This window comes from Moschus berezovskii, chromosome 2, assembly GCF_049115385.1.
Source record: "Moschus berezovskii isolate FMDL1 chromosome 2, NW_MosBer_1.0, whole genome shotgun sequence".
In the NCBI taxonomy this organism is placed as follows: domain Eukaryota; kingdom Metazoa; phylum Chordata; class Mammalia; order Artiodactyla; family Moschidae; genus Moschus; species Moschus berezovskii.
In genome coordinates, this window is record NC_142461.1 from 89,797,972 (window position 1) to 89,815,655 (window position 17,684).

Below are 17,684 nucleotides of genomic sequence, written 5' to 3' on the forward strand. Positions count from 1 at the left end.
ATCCAGTAAAATTTAAATGATTGATAGCTAACTTCTTAAATGTGTCCTGCCTACCAGATCTGCACCTATGAGAAAGGAGTCATGTATTACTTCTCCACATTGGAGACATTATGTAAAGCCCAGTTAAAAGTAAAGTATACTTGATTTAAAAAGCTTGTTATATCTTAATGGAAAGTTGGATTCCATGCTATGTTGAGTAGTTGATTTAAAGCATTGGTAGTTTACATTGTGTACTATTATATTTTCAGGATATTCCTCAAGAGAAACCTCTCTTGTTTCTTTATCAGTCTGACATCAACAGACTGCCACAGTTTTTCATCTAATGTTTTTTGGTTTAATACTGTTATTTCTGCAAATTCAGAGAAGTTGTCATTGATGGCATCTCTTGGCTCATACAATTAAAGAAGTATTGCTGTGACTGCTTCCTTTGACAGAGTGCTACCAGCTGATTGTGGTAGTAGTCTGAGTCACATACTACTGTCTCCACATTATCTGATTGAGCAGGGTTTGTGACAGATTTTTGTTAAATGCATCCTTTCTTTTGCGTATTTTCTTCCTTAATAATGTATCTTCTAACTCACAAAATGTTACTGATCTGACTTTACATATAGATATTTTAAGGATACAAATTATAGTCTTTCTATGGTTTCTAGGTTTTGTTTTTCCTTTATCAGAGATAGCCATTGCCTTCTTCATGGGAGCACCTTTTAAATACAAAAGAGAGAAAGCGATGAAAAAAATTCCCAAGAATAATTTTCAGCCATAGGAGGGGACTATTTTTAGGATAGGCAGAGTGGTTTATGTGCCTTTGAATGCTCATTTACTTGATACCTAACTTGTAGTTCCTACTTTGGAGATAGTCATGGTAGCTTCATTTCCAGATGGTGTTACTTAAAATGTACATGTATACTATTTGTGATAAAACATTGTTGTGGATTTTTTTAAACAAAGTAAACTAAATGTTATAGTTTTTAGGAAATGATTGAACAGATAGAGTGGGCCTGTTCTAGGAAGATTGCGTATGGCATGTGTTATAATGAGGGCTTTGGGCTAGTCAAACTCAGGATGGTAGAATGTCTCGCATGCTGCAAAAGAAATATAATGCAAGCCATAACTATGAACCACAAAATATAATTTTAGATATTCTAGTAGCCACATTAAAATAAAGTTAAAGAGGTTAATTTTAATGTTTTATTTAATGCATTATATTAAAATATTATTTCAACATATAATCAATAAGAAAATTATAAAACTTTTTTTTTCTAAGCCTTTGAAATCCAGTGTATGTTTTATACTCATGGCATATCTTAATTCAGATTAGCAATCTTTCCTAGTGCTGGGTAACTACACATGGTTGTGGCTGCTGTATTTGACAGCTCAGGTATAGAGTATTTGGTGAAATTATGGTGATGTCCAGAAATTGGGGGAGGCATAAGAGAAGCAAACATGAATCTCTAAGATAAACCTGGTGTAGGTAATTTTGTATGAAATTGTATTTAATTTCAGGGGGAAGTCACATTGAGAAGTTGAAGTGAAACAAAACTTTGGTAGATGGTGGGAAACCAGCCAGAAGGTGAAAACAGCCTAGATTCCAAAGATAAACGTAGGAAATGGCAGGCCTTGACAATGGCTAGTACTCAATAAGAACAAAATAGTTGATTATCATTTTAAAGAAGACATCTGTCCCAACCAAGGGCTTTTTGGAGTAGGCCATGTCATTTAGTTTTCAGAAAAGCAGTATAGTAGTTAACTCATAATGGCATCCAAAGAGAAACCATTGAGGTCAACAGGTAAAATTAATTGCAGAGAAATGGTGTGGGTAGCTGGGAGGCAGGGAAGGATGATTTACACTCATACAGTAGAAAGGAAGGGTCTGAGATAAATGATGGATTTTTATGAAATAGGCACTGGGCGAAGTTCTTAGTAATTTAAGAGCAAATGAAAGATTATGCAGAATACCATATCAAAATTTATTGCTTAAAGAGTGAATAAGAGGACCTAGTGATAGGGATATTGGCTACAGTATTTAAGTGAGGTTAAGAACTCATACTTTTAATTTTGGTCCAGTCCTGTCCTGACCATTTAACTTTATATTTCTTGGCAAATTAAAACCACCCAAGTTTCAGTTTCTTCATCCACAAAATGGACAGAAATATCATCTACTTCATAGCATTACATCAATTGAATAAGATTATGTATTCAGTGACTTTGGCCAGCATGTTACATCTTCCTGTTATTCCTGTTAAATTTAGAATATCCAGAGGGAAGAAAAAAGAGTTAATACAATGTTTTCTTGAAATACATGCTTACACCACATCTTCTAAGTGATTACCCCTTAAAGCAGTTTTCAGAGTTTAGGTTGGTGAAAACTCTTGATTAATAGTTGATGAGAAATTTCTTTTAAGTGTTCAGTTCAGTTCAGTCGCTCAGTCGTGTCCGACTCTTTGCGACCCCATGAATCACAGTACGCCAGGCCTCCCTGTCCATCACCAACTCCCAGAATTCACTCAGTTTCATGTCCATCGAGTCGGTGATGCCATCCAGCCATCTCATTCTCTGTCGTCCCCTTCTCCTCCCGCCCCCAATCCTTCCCAGCATCAGACTCTTTTCCAGTGAGTCAGCTCGTCGCATGAGGTGGCCAAAGTATTGGAGTTTCAACTTTAGCATCAGTCCTTCCAATGAACACCCGGGATTGATCTTTAAAATGGACTGGTTGGATCTCCTTGCAGTCCAAGGGACTCTCAAGAGTCTTCTCCAGCACCACAATTCAAAAGCATCAATTCTTCGGCCATCAGCTTTCTTCACAGTCCAAATCTCACATCCATACATGACCACTGGAAAAACCATAGCCTGGACTAGACGGACCTTGGTTGGCAAAGTAATGTCTCTGCTTTTTAATATGCTATCTAGGTTGGTCATAACTTTCCTTCCAAGGAGCCAGCGTCTTTTAATTTCATGGCTGCAATCAGCATCCACAGTGATTTTGGAGCCCCCAAAAATAAAGTCTGACACTGTTTCCACTGTTTTCCCATCTATTTCCCATGAAGTGATGGGACCAGATGCCATGATCTTTGTTTTCTGAATGTTGAGCTTCAAGCCAACCTTTCACTCTACTCTTTCACTTTCATCAAGAGGCTTTTGAGTTCCTTTTCACTTTCTGCCATAAGGGTGGTGTCATCTGCATATCTAAGGTTATTGATATTTCTCCCGGCAATCTTGATTCCAGCTTGTGCTTCTTCCAACCCAGCATTCCTCATGATGTACTCTGCATATAAGTTAAATAAGCAAGGTGACAATATACAGCCTTGACGTACTCCTTTTCCTATTTGGAACCAGTGTTGTTCCATGTACAGTTCCGACTGTTGCTTCCTGACCTGCATACAGGTTTCTCAAGAGGCAGGTCAGGTGGTCTGGTATTCCCGTCTCTTTCAGAATTTTCCACTGTTTATTGTGATCCACACAGTCAAAGGCTTTGGCATAGTCAATGAAGCAGAAATAGATGTTTTTCTGGAACTCTCTTGCTTTCTCCATGATCCAGCGGATATTGGTAGTTTGATCTCTGGTGCCTCTGCCTTTTCTAAAACCTACTTGAACATCTGGGAGTTCACGGTTCACATATTGCTGAAGCCTGGCTTGGAGAATTTTGAGCAGGACTTTACTAGCGTGTGAGATGAGTGCAATTGTGTGGTAGTTTGAGCATTCTTTGGCATTGTCTTTCTTTGGGATTGGAATGAAGACTGACCTTTTCCAGTCCTGTGGCCACTGCTGAGTTTTCCAAATTTGCTGGCATATTGAGTGCAGCACTTTCACAGCATCATCTTTCAAGATTTGAAATAGCTCAACTGGAATTCCATCACCTCCACTAGCTTTGTTTGTAGAGATGCTTTCTAAGGCCCAATTTGACTTCACATTCCAAGATGTCTGGCTCTAGGTCAGTGATCACGTTATCGTGATTATCTTGGTCGTGAAGATCTTTTTTGTACAGTTCTTCTGTGTATTCTTGCCACCTCTTCTTAATATCTTCTGCTCCTGTTAGGTCCATACCATTTCTGTCCTTTACCGAGGCCATCTTTGCATGAAATGTTCCCTTGGAATCTCTGATTTTCTTGAAGAGATCTCTTGTTTTTCCTATTCTGTTGTTTTCCTCTATTTCTTTGCATTGATCACTGAGGAAGGCTTTCTTATCTCTCCTTGCTATTCTTTGGAACTCAGCATTCAGATGCTTATATCTTTCCTTTTCTCCTTTGCTTTTCGCTTCTCTTCTTTTCAAAGCTATTTGTAAGGCCTACCCAGACAGCCATTTTGCTTTTTTGCATTTCTTTTCCATGGGGATGGTCTTGGTCCCTGTCTCCTGTACAGTGTCACGAACCTCCGTCCAGAGTTCATCAGGCACTCTATCTATCAGATCTAGTCCCTTAAATCTATTCCTCACTTCCACTGTATAATCATAAGGGATTTGATTTAGGTCATACCTGAATGGTCTAGTGGTTTTCCCTACTTTCTTCAATTTAAGTCTGAATTTGGCAATAAGGAGTTCATGATCTGAGCCACAGTCAGCTCCTGGTCTTGTTTTTGCTAACTGTGTTAATTCCTATTAAATGAAGAGAGACTGACCACAGTGACCTAATCACTTTATCTTTCTGGAACTCAGTTGGAATTGAATTAGTGTTTCTCCAGCTGTGGTTTGAGGACCTCCCAGATTAGAATCACCTTGGGTATTGAAAGAAATTATAGATTCTTAATCTCCACTTACGATACACTGAGTCAGTCTCTGAGAGTAGAGTCAAGGAAATTTTCCTTAGCACTCAAGTATAGATGATCTACACCACATCTAGTTTGAGAACCACCAGAAAGGATGATTCGGAGATCTTTTTCGGTTCAAGTATGAATCTGTTCATTGTATTATAAGCCTAGAGTAGGAGTTGGATAGGAATAATGATGTCTATTCCTGTTTACCCTGTAGGATTGTTGTGAGAAACAATATCTTTCAGTTTGTAAAAATAACTTTAAATGAAAAGATAATTAAATTTTAGATTCCTGTGGTGTCTTATGGGCTTCCCTGGTGGCTCAGATGGTAAAGAATCTGCCTGCAATGCAAGAGACCTGGGTTCGAATCCTGGGTGGGGAAGATCCCCTAGAGAAGGGAATGGCTATTCACTCCAGTATTCTTGCCTGGAGAATTCCATGGACAGAGGACCATTGCGGGCTGTAGTCTGTGGGGTTGCAAAAGGTCAGACATGACTGAGCAACTAATTAATGGAGTCTTATATAATACATATTACATAAGTATAAATATATTGTAATTTATAATACATATCTGTGTATGTGTTTGTGTGTCTATTTGCAGTGACTGTTAGCTATAAATCTACAATGATTTCTGTATTAGGTGAGTCACAGTACTTACTAAGTATTTGATATCAAATTCTTATCAAAAATAATGAGTTTATTTTTATTTCCCTGATTTCTATTTGATTTTTTGCTTTTATTAGTTGCCTGGAGGTCCAGTAGGATTATAGCCATTCAAACTAGTGAATATATAACTTGAAGACTAATGTCTGTTCTAGATTTTTAAATTTACAAATTAAAGTGTTTAATAGTAGGAATAATAATTCCTACTATTACAAATTACAAATATTGGACTAGTTTTTTGAAAACAATCTTTGTGATTCAGTTGTTTGAATTGTCCTATTTAGAGATAATCTGTACTCTTTCATACTCTTTTCCATCAGTTAAACCCCCTGCTCTCAACAGAGAAACCCACTCCCACCGCTAGGGTATTTTCTGGGGATAAAATATAATTCCCCTTTTTTTCCATTTCTGGAGAGGGCAGACTGTTAATAGGTATCTATTTTGTGTTGGTTATAGTGTTTCATGCTTTAAAAACATGCTTATTTTGGTATCCCCTAATTCCTACACATAATTTAATGTATAGAAATACTTACTAAATGATTTTTAAACATGCAGTGTGTTGACCAGACAGCACACTTTTAGAGAATTTAAATTGATTTAGTTGGTTTGGACTGGGGCCATAAATCAATGTCTTGGTTGTTCCAAGACACTGGATTTAGGTTGTACATGGCTCATACTTTGAGAAACATGGCTCTGTTTCCTGTTGCCTCCAGAGGCATAAATTGTAGGCACTGGCTGCACAACATAAATTAGGAGTAGTATGCTTCCAGCTTGAAAGTGAACATAAAAATGTTACACATCAGAACTCCACATGTGTTTGTGTACGTTTTTTCCATAGAATCAAGATAGTTTTAACACAGATAAAGGGACAAACTTACCACCTGCAGGTTAAAGCTGTTTAATAACACAGAAAATATTTTCATAAGAAAGGAAATCATAGAACATGGCTAGATCTTGAATGAATCTGTATTTCTTAGCCTTCCGTTTAAAGTTAGTTTCAGAGATTAAAAAATGTTACCATCAATTAATGGAAATTTTAGATTGTGTGGCAAAATAAACAGAGAAGCAGAAAATAGGCAGTGTCTAGTACTTCTGTTAAGAAAAGCTATTGAGCTTTATTGTATGCCTAGTACTAGGCTCCTGCAAGCGAGGTCTGCAATACCAGCATTCACCTCTTGTACGGATTAAATGCCTTTATTCCCATGAACCATGCTCAGTTTTCAGTCTTTTGCTGTTTCTTGAACAGTCTGCTCACTCACGTTTACTTCTGTTTTTCTTGTAATATATCTCAATTTTTGTCTCCCTTCCTGGCTTCTTAGTTTCCCTCTTTGCTGCTGCTACCGCTAAGTCACTTCAGTTGTGTCCGACTCTGTGTGACCCCATAGACAGCCTCCTACCAGGCTCCCCCGTCCCTGGGATTCTCCAGGCAAGAACACTGGAGTGGGTTGCCATTTCCTTCTCCAATGCATGAAAGGGAAAAGTGCAAGTGAAGTCGCTCAGTCGTGTCCGACTCTTAGCGACCCCATGGACTGCAGCCTACCAGGCTCCTCCATCCATGGGATTTTCCAAGCAAGAGTACTGGAGTGGGGTGCCACTGCCCTCTCCAGTTTCCCTCTTTACTGTATGGTATAATGAATGAAATGCTGCTGCTGCTGCTAAGTCACTTCAGTCGTGTCCGACTCTGTGTGACCCCACAGATGGAAGCCCACCAGGCTCCCCCTTCCCTGGGATTCTCCAGGCAAGAACACTGGAGTGGGTTGCCATTTCCTTCTCCAGTGTGTGAAAGTGAAAAGTGAAAGTGAAGTCGCTCAGTCGTGTCCGACCCTTAGTGACCCCATGGACTACAGCCAACCAGGCTCCTCCATCCATGGGATTTTCTAGGCAATAGTACTGGAGTGGCTTGCCATTGTAGCTTATTACAAATTTAAAATTCCTAAATATCAGACTAATCAAAAAATTAAAAATTGATTTGATAAATCCCATATTCTTTACTTACACCAGTGCTGCTTCCTTTTCTGCTAGGTATTTACTCCCAAACGTTTTCTCAAGTGTGAGGTATATGCTGTTAGTGCTACTTTATATTTGAAAAATGCTAGTATTAAAGACAGATCATAGACTGTGTAACACATACTGCATAATTTTCATCAGCCTGTCACTTCCATTCTCTTCATCAGACTTAGGAAATTTTTAATACCTACTGAATATTTAAGTTCCTGTTGGGCTCAGACTTTATTGAAAGGAATTCCCTGTTCTTAGTTTGTTTTTAAAAAGCAAACTTATTCTTCATTGAAAATTATGGCAGGTGGGTATAAGTGCTAAACGGGAAGAGGGTGTGTAAATTCCACCAGCAATTGGTTTTCAGATTTAGTGGAGGCCTGGGATTAGAATTGTTGACCCCTGAGTCACCAGCCAGCCAGCTGCTTAACCAGGAGCAACTCAGATGGATGCAGTTGTTCCCCATGTCCTTTTAACTGCTTTTTTCTCCATCCTTTTCTTTTTCATTGTTCCTGCCCTTTCTCCGTCTCCTCAGTACTCAAAACATCACTGAGTATGAAAAAGGGCAACAACAGTAGTGTTACTACTGAAGCTTTTGTGTCTGTTAATTTCTTTGCTTTCTGCTATACATGTCTGAACCCAAATTTCCACTTCTAGGGTAGCCGTAAAGCTACACATTGGCCAGCTGTGGCCTAAGTTAGTTTCTGGCATGGGGAAGGTAGCTTTTAACTTGGAGAAAAGTGCCCTATATTTGAACTTTTTTGAATCTTATTTTGGTATCTTGCCGTGACTTACTGGTAAGGATTTTTTTTTTTTAAACCTCATGTTTAAATGGTTCACAAATAAAAGACTAGGAACAGCCCCAATAGTTATTAAGGTTCTTTGGATCTTTTGTCCTTAAGAAAATGATGGATATAAACATTTCTGGGTGGAAGGATGTTGGAAAAAATGGTGGAATGGCATTCAAGGTGGGGTAACAGGTCTTTTTAACTTATTAAACTTTTTAGGACATAAGCAAGGATGTATCAGCAGATTAACCCCCTTCCACTATTGGATTTAAAAGTATTGTACATAGTTTTAACTTTATTTACTATTTTTAAGTTCTACATTTCCAGGATTGTCTACTCCTGAACATAAAAAATTACTTTTACTATTAGATTAAGTAAAGAGGTGTTTTTCTACTTTTGTTAATGGGTTATAGGTGGTGGCTTATTAGAAAACAGTTTAATCATTCATATAGGGAACTTCCCTGGTGGTCTAGTGGCTAAAACTTGGGGCTTCCACTGCAGGGGGTGGGGATTTGATCCCTGGTCAGGGAACTAGGATCCTGCAGCCCCCAAACTGTAAAAAGTCATTCATGTAGATAGGAAATCTTACCAGGTATTGAGTATTGTTGAAGTAGACATACCTTATTTTCAACGTAAACATTACATATCAGATGAAAGATATATTAGTGAGGGTGATAAAATTTGTGGACTAATTGTGAGTGATTTGCTTTCTAGGAGATTATATGAAAGATTTCACAAGAAGGCTAGTCTAGAATGTCTCTGTTCTGCTATTTCTTTGATACTTGATGAAAACTGTTAGTACTCCATTTATCATGCTTGTTTTTTACTCTTTGATAACTAAATTTCTTAACTGTTGACTGGTTATACAGGCTTTATCGCATTGTGTGGCTATAGCATATTTTACAGATTGAAAGGTCCATCTAGTCAAAGCTATGGTTTTTCCAGTTGTCATGTACGGATGTGAGAATTGGACTATAAAGAAAGCTGAGCGCCGAAGAGTTGATGCTTTTGAACTGTGGTGTTGGAGAAGACTTTTGAGAGTCCCTTGGATTGCATGGAGATCCAACCAGTCCATCCTAAAGGAAATCTGTCCTGAATATTCATTGGAAGGACTGATGTTGAAGCTGAAACTCCAATACTTTGACCACATGATGCGAAGAACTGACTCACTGGAAAAGACCCTGATGCTGGGAAAGATTGAAGGCGGGAGGAGAAGGAGTTGACAGAGGATGAGGTGGTAGGATGGCATCACTGACTCGATGGACATGAGTTTGAACAAGCTCCAGGGGTTGGTGATGGACAGTGAGGCCTGGTGTGCAGCATTCCATGGGGTTGCAAAAAATCAGACATGACTGAGCAACTGAACTGAACAGAACAGATTGAAAGTTTGTGGAAACCCTGGTTTTAAATAAGTTTATCAGCACCATTTTTCCAACAGCATTTGCTCACAGCATGTCTCTGTGTCATGTCTTCTTGTACAGTTAATAGTCTACAGTATAGTGTGAACATGACTTACATGCACTCAATTTCAGTTCAGTCGCTCAGTCGTCTCCAACTCTTTGCGATCCCAACTCTTTGCAGCACACCAGGCTTTCCTGTCCATCACCAACTCCTGGAGCTTATTCAGACTCATGTCCATCGAGTCGGTGATGCCATCCCACCACCTCATCCTCTGTCAACCCCTTCTCCTCTCGCCTCAATCTTTCCCAGCATCAGGGTCTTTTCCAGTGAGTCAGTTCTTCTCATCAGGTGGTCAAAGTATTGGAGTTTCAGCTTCAGCATCAGTCCTTCCAGTGAATATTCAGGACTGATTTCCTTTAGGATGGACTGGTTGGATCTCCTTGGAGTCCAAGGGACTCTCAAGAGTCTTCTCCAACACCACCATTCAAAAGCATCAATTCTTTGGTGCTCAGCTTGTTTTATAGTCCAACTCTCACATCCATACATGACAACTGGAAAAACCATAGCTTTGACTAGACAGACCTTTGTTGGCAAAGTAATGTCTCTGCTTTTTAATATGCTGTCTAGGTTGGTCATGACTTTTCTTCTAAGGAGCAAGCGTCTTTTAATTTCATGGCTGCAGTCACCATCTGCAGAGATTTTGGAGTCCTTAGATAACCAGTGGTTAAATGTTGACTTCTACTTTTATTCTTCTTTTCACACACGTGTATGCACACTCTGTGTCTGGTTTCACAGTGTTCAATGTTTATATTTTTATTCTATTCCATGTTGGTTGTGTTTTCAGTTTATATTACTTAAGCTAGATGGGCAGAATCTTACATGGTTTTGTCAGACTGATAGTACTAAGTACAGAGTGTAACAGGCAAGGCAAAAAAAAATTCTGGGAAGATTGCCAGATGGTGTTTGTGTTATCCTTTGGAAGTGATTGTTTGGTGGTAGGAAGGTGCTTAGTTTAAAAAATAAAAAATTAGATCGACAGGGCCTAACATGTTGTGTTTCCATGCAGAAATTTTATTTGAAAGTTTATTCTCCTTCCTCATAGTTCTGACTTGTTCATCAGAAGTCTTTTGGGACGTTTTGGACTTTACTTTTTTTCCTAATACTTAAAAACAGTCCATGGCAGCCAAATAGGGAAGGTGATTTGTCTTCTATGATGTCTATTAATATAGAAAAGAAAGGATATCAGAAGACCTTTGGTGTGTTAATAGATGCTTAAAAACAAATCATTAATATGAGTTTTAGTGGGAAAGAAGTTACATAACAGAAATAATAAATAAGAATTTTACATTTTTCTTTTTTTGTACTTAGAATCTTATCTGTAAATATGAAGGCTATTGGTGATTTTTGAGATAAGGCTAGTTAAATGATGTATCTGTTATTTAATATTATAGTGTGTTTTTAATTTGCATTCTTTTCCATTAATAGAAGTGTATTGCTATTTAAACTAATAACTATTGCTAATTTTCTTCAGTTACTGCTTTTAAGTTACCAGATGTTACTTTGATGAAAACTTTTGTGATTTTTTTTTTTTTTCTTTTGGTTAAGTTTCTCTTAATACTATTGATTCCTCAAGGGCAATATTTCACATTATTTTCATAGCCACTGGAGTGATCCATTTTTATATCAGCATTTGATGATTTGCTAAAAAGAAACCCTACATCTTCCCAAGTAAATAAAGCACTAAAACCCCTTAATATACCTGGTGTCTTTTCAGAATAATTGAGGTTTGTAGGTTGTTTTTAGTAGAAACTATTTTGTATTATGTGTGTGTGTGCTGTGCTTAGTCTCTCAGTCATGTCCGACTCTCTGTGACCCTGTGGACTGCAGCTCGCCAGACTCCTCTGCCCATGGGGATTCTCCAGGCAAGAATACTGGAGTGAGTTGCCATGCCCTCCTCCAGGGCATCTTCCCAACCCACGGATTGAACCCAGGTCTCCCGCATTGCAGGCGGATTCTTTACCAACTGAGCCACCAGGGAAACCCATTGTATATGTATGTGTTTGTTTTTCCTTAATCTAAGGATATCTGTTTTCAATTTGAGAATTTCCCTTTTACCTCTGTTCTAAATTTATACCCAATTTTGGCTTCTATGCAGTTTTATTTTTATTTATTTTTTTGAGTTGACTTTTATTTAGCATTTTTATTTACTTGTTTTTGGCCGCACTGGGTCTTTGTTGCTCTGCCCAGGCTTTCTCTAGTTGTGGTGAGCTGGGGCTACTGTTTGTTGTGGTGCGCAGGCTTCTTATTGCAGTGATTTCTCTTGTTGCGGAGGCCGGGCTTTAGGGCACCCAGGCTTCAGTAGTTGCATCATGTGGGCTCAGTAGCTGTGGCTCCTGGTCTCTGGAGTTCAGGCTCAGTAGTTGTGACTCAGGGGCTTATTTGCTCAGTGGCATATGGGATCTGCCCAGACGAGGAATTCAACCAATCCAACAATCCCCTGCATTGGCAGGCAGATTTTTAACCACCACCAGGGAAATACTGTACAATTTAAAAAATAGTCCTTTTATTCTGATGGGAGTGTTCCTCTAGCTATAGCACCATGATTCCTCTGTTCCCCCCAAAATGAACATCAAATATCAGAAATCTGTTTTGTGCAGTCTGTGTAATACTTATATCTACTTGTAACTGTTTTGATGTAATTCACATTTTGAATGAGCGCCAGAGAACTGCACAGAACTGTTTTAATCTTGAGATCTGGGCATTTATAGATAGCCCACCCATTTAGTGGCTATAGGCAAAATTACTTTTCTATTGTGCATTGTCTTTGACGGTATCTTGCTTATCCTGGATAATGCATATTTTTCATGACAGTAAGATAATACTAAATACCAGGAGGAGAGTTAGCAACAAAGAGAATCTAAGGGTAAATATAAGTGAAATGAGGCTTTATTTTGTCAGATAGTGTAAGATAAACATTTATACTGCCAACTACTTAACTCAGATCATTTATATCTTATTTATACTTAGACCAAATAAGAGACTGTGGAAGCAAAAACTTCATCTCCATATTCTAATTTGTGAGTCGTTTTGGTACCTGTGGTCATCAGGTAAACATGGATATTACAGACTTTTCGGTTTTATTGAGTTTCCAAACTGTTTCCATTCTAGCAGTTTACCGATATTCAGGTTAATCTTAAAAATATCACTTCCATTCTTAACTTTTAATGTCTTGCAAACCTGACTTGATTATACCCAATACTAAAGAATATGGAATGTTCATGTTTAGTGAAAGAAATCTTGTCAAACACTGATTAATCACAGCCCTGCTTATTTGGTCATGATCTTCTCTGTGTCTGTTTATTTCAGTTCTGTCACCTGCCTTAATAGTCCTGCTTTAGTCCTGTTTCCTCCATAAAACAGTCTTTCTTCATTTCCTTGTGAATTGATTGATTTAGTGCATGTTTATTGAGTTCCTGTACTAGGCTGCCCTGGAGAAGGGAAAGGCTACCCTCTCCAGTATTCTGGCCTGGAGAATTCCATGGACTTGATAGTCCATGGGGTCACAAAGAGTCAGACATGATTGAGCAGCTTTCACTCACTGTGCTAGATATTGCTGATACAACAATGATAACAGAGCTTGTTCTGGAAGCTCTTGGTCTAGTGAAGGTCCAGGTTATCATCTGCAAATTCCTATTGCATTTATTGACAGCCCTTATCTTGATTTTTTTAATTTATAGTACAAGCATATGATCATTTTATCTGAATATGTCCAATATAAAAGCAAAGTTTTCTGCAAAGATTATTGTTAGAGAAAAGTCATTTTATATTTGAGACTTTGCAAGGTTTTTTTATTTTTTATTTTGAGGCTGTCAGTATTTATATTCTGAATAGGAGTATAATGTTTTGTAGAAGACAGACTTGAGATGATGTCAGTAAGTACTAGTTTTGAGTGTTTATGGAAATTTCCTGAGGTAAAAGGAGAATAAAGAATTTAGACAAATAAATTATTCTTGAAGGGGGTTGATTTACTGTCATAATTCATTTTAAAGTATTCACAAAGAATTTTTAAAAAGTCTTTAAAAATCTCACCTTAAAGAGCAATGTTGTAAGTAATTTATGGACATCATAATATATACTATAAAACAATGGGGAAAAAACACTATGTTAGTATTATGTGAATGGAAGTTTGTGGGTTGGAAAAATATTTCCAGTGACAGTATTCTATATGACTTCAAAAAGTATTACTTTTCAACTTAAATGGAAATGAAGGTAATTCAAGTTTTGATACTTTTAAATGACTCAGGCAGAAGATAATGAGATGACATTTGTTGAAAGATATGTGTGAAATTTGAACAAAGTTGTTTTTAAAATTTTTGTGCTTCATGATTTTAAAACATTGATAAAAGTAAATTAATGAATTAAATAAATATATATTGGGCTTTTCCTACAAATATGCAAAGGTCTGTATATTTAAAATTGGTCAAACAATTTTAAAAATATCCTCTCACTAGTAAAAATTAAGGCATCCATCATATTGAGGGTTGTATGGTATGCATTTATAGTAGGTAACTTGCAAGTTTCTGGGTTGTTATTTAACATAGTGAGGAACTGTTAAAAAATACATCTTGTACTAATAAAATGCTCTATACATTTATTAAGATTTTCTTGGTACCATGAAGGATGATGCTATAGCAGAATTTCCAAGTTATTTGCTTAAAAAGATTCTTCTGCATAATGTTTTTTTAACAACTTTATTTCTTGATTTGCACTGTATATTGTTTTGGGTTAAAAGCGTAATTCCATAGATGATTCTCTTTGGACATGTGTTCTACTCCTAGAGTGATAGGAAGCAGTGGCATGTGAAGCAGAAATAAGAATTGCTTTTATGTTGTATTTATTAATTTTGAAACTTCGTTAATCCTTCCTGGCGAACTAAGTTGTCTTTGGGAGGCACAAGTTTAAGGAGGACATTCAGTATCATGCCTGTTGATATTCTGTTCTCAATGACTTGTTGATAGTTTCAGACAGTATTAAACTACTTTTCCAGAATGGAGTCTCAGAACTGTAAGTTGTAAAAGCAGTTCTTTTCTTTACATTTACTGTTGGGTACATATATAGGAAAATTATGATAGGATAAAGCTGGTTGCAAGGCTGTGAAAAACATCGTCTCAGGACTTCCCAGGAAATCTAGTGGTTAAGATAACATACTTCCATGACAGGGAGCATGAGTTTGATCCCTGGTCAGGTATGCTGCATACCACAAGGTTTAGCCAAAAATAGAAAAAGAAGCATTGCCATCTTAATCAGATAAGAAAACAAATTGTAATTGTAAAAAAGTCTTTAATTCCATCTGTTTCAGAGGAGATGGGGGTGCAATAGTAGTTGGTGGGTTTTTAAAATTCAGTTGTTATATCACATTTTTATATTTTAATCTTTCATTAAGTACTGTTTCTCTTTGGAGGAAAGCTGAGGAAAAAAAAAAAGTGAAAGGTGAGAGAGAAAGGGAAAGATATACCCAACTGAACTCAGAATTCCAGAGAATAGCAAGGAAAGATAAGAAGGCCTTCTTAAATGAACAATGTGAAGAAATAGAGAACAACAGTAGAATGAGAAAGACTAGAGATATCTTCAAGAAAATTAGAGATATCAAGGGAACGTTTCACGCAAGGATGGGCACAATAAAGGACAGAAATGGTAAAGATCTAACAAGCAGAAGAGATTAAGAAGAGGTGGCAAGAATTCACAGAACTATACAAGAAAGGTCTACCAGATAACCACGATGGTGTGATCACTCACCTATAGCCAAACATCCTGGAGGGTGAAGTTAAATGGGCCTTAGGAAGCATTGCTATGAACAAAGCTAGTGGAAGTGACAAAATTCCAGCTCAGCTATTTAAAAATGATGATGCCCTTAAAGTGCTGCACTCAATATGTCAGCACATTTGGAGAACTCAGCAGTGGCCACGAGACCAGAAAAAGTCAGTTTTTATTCTACTCCCAAAGAAAGGCAGTGCCAAAGAATGTTCAGACTGCCATACAGTTGTGCTGATTTCACCTGCTAACAAGGCAATGCTCAAAATCCTTTAAGCTTGGCTTTAGCAGTATGTGCACCGAGAACTTCCAGATATACAAATTTGGTTTTGAAGAGGCAGAGGAACTGGAGATCAAATTGCCAACATTCGTTGAATCATGGAGAAAGCAAGGGGATTCCAGAAAAACATCCGCTTCTGCCTCATTGACTGTGCTAAAGCCTTTTATTGTGTGGATCACAAAAAACTGTGGAAAATTCTTAATGAGATGGAGTACCACTTTTCTCCTGAGAAACCTGTATGTGGGTCAAGAAGCACCAGGTCGAACTGGACATGGAACAGTGGACTGGTTCAAAATCAGGAATGGAGTACACCAAGGCTATATATTGTCAACCTGCTTATTTAACTTCTATGCAGAGTACATCATGCAACATATGCTGGGCTGGATGAAGCATGAGCTGGAATCAAGACTGCCAGGAGAAATATCAACAACCTCAGATATAAAGATGATTCCACTCTAATGGCAAAAAGTGAAGAGGAACTAAAGAGCCTCTTGATGAGAGTGAAAAAGGAGAGTGAAAAAGCTGGCTTGAAACTCAGCATTAAAAAACTAAGACCATGGCATCAGGTCCCATCACTTCATGGCAAATAGAAAGGGAAAAAGTGGAAGCAGTGACAGATTTTATTTTCTTGAGCTGCCAAATCACTGTGGACGGGGACTGTAGCCGTGAAATTAAAAGATGCTTTCTTGGAAGGAAAGCTACGATAAACCTTGACAGTGTATTAAAAAAGCAGAGACCTTGCTTTGTCTAGTCTGACAAAGTCTGTCTAGACTGACAGTGGTCAGTCTAGTCAAGGTTATGGTTTTTCCAGTAGTCATGTATAGATTTGTGAGAGTTGGACCATAAAGAAAGCTGAGAGCTGAAGAATTGATCCTTTTGAATTATGGTGCGGGAGAGGCTCTTGAGAATCTCTTGGGCTGTGTGGAAATCAAATGAGTCAATCCTAAAGGAAATCAAGCCTGAATATCCATTGGAAGGACTAATGCTGAAGCTCCAATACTTTGGCCCCTGATGCAAAGAGCCAACTCATTGGAAAAAACCCTGATGCTGGGAGAGATTGAAGGCAAAAGGAAATGGGGGCAGCGGGGTGTGGGCAGCAGAGGATGAGATGGTTAGATAACATCACCAACTTGATGGACATGCATTTGAGCAAATTCTAGGAGAGAATGGAGGACACAGGAACTTCATGTGGTGCCACCATGGGGTGGCAAAGAGTTGGACACAACTTAGTGACTGAACAGCAACATATGTTTGGAGGGCAAGTAAGATAGTCTTAAACCGAATGACATTTTAATGTATGAAAAGGCATATATAAGCAACTATCTGAAACAGTGAATAAATATGAAATAAGATATTTTATGTTGGATGGCAAGTAGTATGCATTTTGTGGGAGGGAAGGAGGAGTCCTGATGATAAAACTTGAAAACTGTCGCATGTGTGAGATTTAGCCTGGGAAACTTTTTGCAAGAGCTGGGCTTTCAGAAATGGTTAGGATGACGATAGATTGCAAAGGGTAGGGCATTAAATAAATATTTGCATGAACCATATCCATTGCTCCAGCACTATTTGCTGAAAAGGCTATCTCTCCTCCATTGAAATTCTTTTGTTCATTTGTTAAAATTAATTGGGCATATTTGTTTGGGTTTGTTTCTGGGTTCTCCTTCTGTTCCACTGATCTTTGTGTGTATCTCTCCACCAGTGCCACACTGTCATTTACTGCAGCTATGTGGTAAGCCTTAACATCAGGAAGAATGATTTCTCTATTATTATTTTTCAGCAGATTTTAGAAAAAACTCTTTTATTGTCTACAGAGAAATTTGCTGAGATTTTAGTATGAATTGTATATTTTATATATATATAGATGTGTACATGTATATATATGAATATATCAGTTTAAGAATTGAAAACTTGGTTATGTGGACTCTTCCAATCCATGAACACAGTGTGTTTCTCTAAGTGATTAGGTCTTCTTTGATTACTTTCATCAGTATTTTATAATT

At 37.8% G+C, this 17,684-nt stretch overlaps 1 protein-coding gene across 1 annotated transcript in view; it reads left to right on the forward strand.

Annotated features, from left to right (window-relative positions):
* Positions 1-17,684, forward strand: part of ACVR2A (activin A receptor type 2A) — a 93,613-nt gene that overhangs the window by 32,179 nt on the left and 43,750 nt on the right. The window lies entirely within an intron of this gene.